Here is a 5,552-nt window from a genome sequence, read left to right on the forward strand (position 1 = left end):
TGATTCTCTCTCATCATTGATGTTTCTGTCTCTCTCTCCCTCTTTCTTCCTCTCTCCCTCTTTAATTAATAAATATATATATAAAAATACTTTAGCCTTTCTGCCTCCCTTCAGCGCACATCTACCTGGCCGCCCACTCAGAGGAGCCATGGGACTATGTCTAACATGGAGAAACATCTGTTCAACCTGAAGTTCGAGGCCAAAGAACTGAGCAGAAGTACCAAAAAATGCAACAAGGAGGAAAAGGCCAAAAAGGCCAAAATTTAAAAGGACATTCAGAAGGGCAACGTGGAAGTTGCGAAGATACACGCCAAAAATGCCATTCACCAGAAGAATCAGGCAGTGAATTTCTTGAGAATGAGTGCGGGCCGATGTGGTGGCTGCCAGAGTCCAGACGGTGGTGACAATGGGCAAGGTGACCAAGTCAGTGGCCAGGGTGGTTAAGTTGATGGATGCGACAGTAAAAACCATGAATCTAGAGAAGACCTCTGCCTTGATGGACAAATTCAAGCACCAATTTAAGACGCTGGACCTCCAGACACAGCAAATGGTTTGGCTCAGTGGATAGAGCGTCGACCTGTGGATCAAAGGGTCCCAGGTTCGATTCCGGTCAAGGGCACATGCCTGGGGTTGCGGGCTCAATCCCCAGTGGGGGGCGTGCAGGAGGCAGCCAATCAATGATTCTCTCTCATCATTGATGTTTCCCTCTCTCTCTTCCTCTCCCTTCCTCTCTGAAATCAAAGCTCTAGTTCCTGTGTATTCAGTTTTCTGCCTGAATTATCAAAATTGAATTTTTTTTAATTTAGTGTAATTGATAATATATAAAATTGACATGTGGTACATAAAAGAGAATGATTACTTTGATTACAGGGTTATCAACACCTCATTCAACTTATTTAAGGGACAATGCCATTTCTGTGTATCCTTTGTTTTTTGTCATTAAAATGAGGCTACCGTTGACTATTAATCTGTTTTCATAACTTACATTAAAATTACCTTAAGACATTCTTGCATAAAAGAAATACTTTACTGCTAAAAAGAATACTAAACATCATCTGACCTTCAGCAAGTCATAATCCTTGCCTTGCCTTGCCTTGATGCCGATAGCTGCCGACTGATCAGAATGTTGGTTGCTGAAGGCTGGATGGTTGTGGCAATTTCTTAAAATAAAGCAACAGTGAAGTTTGCCACACTGATCGACTCTTCCTTGCAGGAACAATTTCTCCATAGCACGTGATGCTATTTAACAGCATTTTACCCACAGTATAACTTCTTTCCAAGTTGGAGTCAATCCTCTCAAACCCTGCCCTGCTTTATCAATTAAGTTTATGTACTATTCTAAATCGTTTGCTGTCATTTCAATAATCTTCCCACATCTTCACCAGGGGGAGATTCCATCTCAAGAAACCACTTTCTTTGTTCATCCATAAGAAGCAATTCCTCATCCATTACAGTTCTATCATTAGATTGCAGCAATTCAGTCACATCTTCACTCTCCCCTTCTAATTCTAGTTCCCTTGATATTTTCATCACCTTTTCTATCTATAGTTACTTCCTCCACTGAAGTCTTGAACCCCTCTCAAAATCATCCATGAGGGCTGGAATCAAATTCTTCCAAAATCCTGATAATGTTGATATTTTTGATCTCATACTGTGAATCCTGAATGTTCTTAATGGCATTTAGGATAGCGAATCCTTTCCAGATTTTCAATTGACTTTGCCCAGATCCAGAGTGAATCACTATCTATGGCAGCTATAGCCTTACAAAATATATTTATTTAATAATGAGACTTGAAAGTTGAAATTACTCCTTGATCCATGAGATGCAGAATGGATGTTGTGTCAGCAGGCATGAAAATAATACTAATCTCACTGTATATCTCAATTGGAGCTCCTGGGTGACCAGGTGCATTGTCAATGAGCAGTAATATTTTGAAAGAAATCTTTTTTTTTTTTTTGAGAAGCAAGCTCTCAACAGTGGGCCCAAAATATTTAGTAAACCATGCTATAAACAGATGTGCTGTCATCCAGACTTTGTTGTTCCATTTATACAGCACAGGCAAAATAGATGTAGCATAATTCTTAAGAGCCCTAGGATTTTCTAAGTGGTAAGTGAATACTGCCTTCAATTTAGTCACAGCTGCATTAGCCCCTAACAACAGAGTCAGCCTGTTCTTTAATGCTTTGAAGCCAGGCATTGACTTCTCCTCTCTGGCTATGAAAGTCCTAGATGGCATCTTCTTCCAATATAAGGAAGGTTATTTCATCTACATTGCAAATCTGTTGTTTAGTGTAGCCCCTTAATTAATGATCTTAGCTAGATCTTCTGGATAATTTGCTGCAGCTTCTATATCAGCACTTGCTGCTTCACTTTGTGCTTGTATGTTAGGGATACGGCTGCTTTCCTTAAACCTCATGAACCAACCTCTGCTAGTCTCAAACTTTTCTGCTGCAGCTTCTTCACCTCACTAAGCCTTCAAAAAACTGAGGAGAGTTAGGGCCTTGCTATGAATTAGGCTTTGGCTTAAGTAAATGTTGTGTTGTGACTGATTTAATCTATCCAGACCACTACAACTTTCTCCATATCATTTATGTGTTCACTGGAATGGCAGTTATAATTTTCTTCAAGAACTATTCCTGCCCTAGCTGGTTTGCTCAGTGGATAGAGCATCAGCTTGAAAACTGAAAGGTCCAAGGTTCAATTCCGGTCAAGGGCACATGCCCGGGTTGTGGGCTCGATCCCCACTGGGGTGCATGCAGGAGGCAGCCAATCAATGATTCTCTCTCATCATTGATGTTTCTATCTCTCTCTCCCTCTCCCTTCCTCTCTTAAATTGATAAAAATATATTTAAAAAATAAAATAAAAAATAAAAGTATTTTTTTTAAAAAAGAACTATTCCTTTGTGCTGTAGCTTGTTTGGCTCAGTGGATAGAGCATCAGCCTGTGGACTGAAGGGTCCTGGGTTCAATTCCAGTCAAGGGCACATGCCTGGGTTGCGGCCTCAATTCCCAGTAGGGGGGGGGGGCGTGCAGGAGACAGCCAATCAACATTTCTCTCTAGGGACCCCAAAATTCATAAACAGGTAGGGTCCCTAGGCCTGGCCGGCGATCAGGGCCAATCAGGGCTTTCCGGCTTTCCGGCTGCTGGCCAGGGCCTCCCTTCCCTGGCTGCCGCCTTCCTTCATTCTGCGCCACCCCCTGGTGGTCAGCACACACCATAGCAAGCGATCAGTCTCCCAGTTGAACTCCCATGGGAACAATTTGCATATTAGGCTTTATATCATTTACAACTTGGCTAACTGTTAGCACAAGAAATCTCGCTTTTGGCCTATCTCAGCTTTCAACATGCCTTCCTCACTAAGCTTAATCATTTCTAGCTTTTCATTTAAAGTGAGATGTGCTGTTCTCCCTTTCACTTGAATACTTAGAGGTCACTATATGGTTATTAACTGGCCTAATTTTAATTTTGTTGTGTCTCAAGGAATAGGGAGGCCCAAGGAGAGGGAGAGAGCAGTCAAAACACACACAATACTTATTAAGTTTGCTGCCTTAATATGGGGAACTCATGGCACCCCAAAACAATTATAGTAGTAACATCAAAGACCATTAATCACAGATCACCATAACAAATATAATAAAAATTTTTGAAATATTACAAGAATTACCAAAATGTGACAGAGACACAAAGTGAGCATATTTCGAACACAGCACCTGTAGACTTGCTCAATGCAGAATTGCACAAACCTTCAATTTGTAACAGAAACACAGTATCTGTTCAGTGCAATAAGGCAAAATGCAATAAAAAGAGGCATGTCTGTACTCCAATCTACCTCACTGAAGAGCAGCCTTTCCAAAGGTGGGTGAAGATAATAATTCTATTATTCAAACATTTTAATTAAAGAAAGTCCGAAAAAATAAAGTCAGTACATATGCCTTTGAAGAAATAAATACACTCTCCTTAGTTTTAGGCTACTTGATTCTGATTCAAAAGCATCTTCTTTAAATATGCTGAACAAGGTTATAAAGTGCATTCCAAAAAGGATAGAGTATTCCATTACCACGGGTCATTTTCTCCCTCTGCAGCCTCCCTGAAGGTCTGTGGTCAAAAGGGCTAAGGGCAAGAGGCAGAGCACAAGCCACCCCTTACAGTGCTACTCCCTACTCTCAAGCCCTTACAAGGAGGAAATTCTTTTCGCAGAAACACTCAAGAATCTGATCTGTCACATCTATCCAAGCTTACATAGCTTACTGATGAGAATTGGACTTGCACTCTCTTCTCATTACCTGTGGATTACCTCCGCTATCATCTCCTCGACTCTCAACAATAGCTCTCCTTTATTTTTCTTTTCTTTTTTTTTCAACTTCTAGCATCATTTATTTTTCCTAGAATTTGGATACAATTAACTGCAGCAAGACAGTGCTCAATACTATTTAAGCCTCACTTTAGGTTCTTAAACTAACTCAGCATTTGTTGAATTCACATCCCAGTAAAACTGGGAAACTAAAATTTGCCATACCAACAAATTTACTCAATACTGATGTAACTACAAAATTTTTCCTTTTTCTTTATTGATTTTTAGAGAGAGAGGAAGGGAGAAGGATAAATAGAAACATCTATGAGAGAGAAACATTGATCAGCTCCCTGCTGCATGCCCCCTACTGGGAATCGAGCCCACAATCTGGGAATGTGCCCCAAATGAGAATCGAACCCGGTGACCTCTTGGTTCCTAGGTCAGCACTCAACCTCTAAGCCACACTGGCCGGCCAGGCAACAGCTCTCCTTTTAGCTCCTTCTCTCGGTGGACTCCACCAAAGAAACTGCTCTTGCCTACACATTCCACTTCTTCCATTCCATGTAAAATCTGCACTCCTTTCATTTCCACTTCCCTGAAACACTCAGGCATGAAATCAGATTTTACTACAGAACTATCAGAATGGCTGAAATAAAAAATAATGACAACACCAAATGCTGATCAGGATGCAGAGACTGATCACATACACTGCTGGTGGGAATGTAAAATGGTGTGGTTGCTTTGGAAAACAGTATGGGAATTCCTCAAAGGTTAAGCATATGACCTAGCAATTCCATTCCTAGGTGTTTACCCAACAGAAATGACAACTTATGTCCATACCAAGACTTGTGTACGAATGAATGTTCAATGTTCACAACAGCTTTATTTGAAATAGCCCAAAACTGGAAATAACCCAGATATCCTTTAATGGGCTAAACAAATGGTAGAACAACCATACCATAGAATACTCTTCAGTAATACAAGGACTGAACTACTGATACATGCAACAACTTGGAGAAATCTCGAGGGCATTATGGTAAATAAAAAAAAGCCAGCCCACCAGCAGATGAGTGGATTAAAAAACTGTGGTACATCTACACAATGGAATACTACGCTGCTGTAAAAAGGAAGGAACTCCTACCATTTGCAACAGCATGGACGGACCTAGAGTTCATTATGCTAAGCAAAATAAGCCAATCAGATAAAGAGAAATATCACATGATCTCTCATTTGTGGAATATAGTGAACAACATAAACTG

General features: G+C 40.6%; 1 protein-coding gene and 1 pseudogene across 1 annotated transcript in view; one reads left to right on the top strand and one right to left on the bottom strand.

The window, feature by feature from the left end:
* Positions 1–5,552, bottom strand: part of PGK1 (phosphoglycerate kinase 1) — a 31,656-nt gene that overhangs the window by 22,215 nt on the left and 3,889 nt on the right. The window lies entirely within an intron of this gene.
* LOC102248752 lies at positions 96–568 on the top strand (annotated as a pseudogene).

Source organism: Myotis brandtii, unplaced genomic scaffold, assembly GCF_000412655.1.
Source record: "Myotis brandtii unplaced genomic scaffold, ASM41265v1 scaffold394, whole genome shotgun sequence".
Classification (NCBI taxonomy): Eukaryota; Metazoa; Chordata; class Mammalia; order Chiroptera; family Vespertilionidae; genus Myotis; species Myotis brandtii.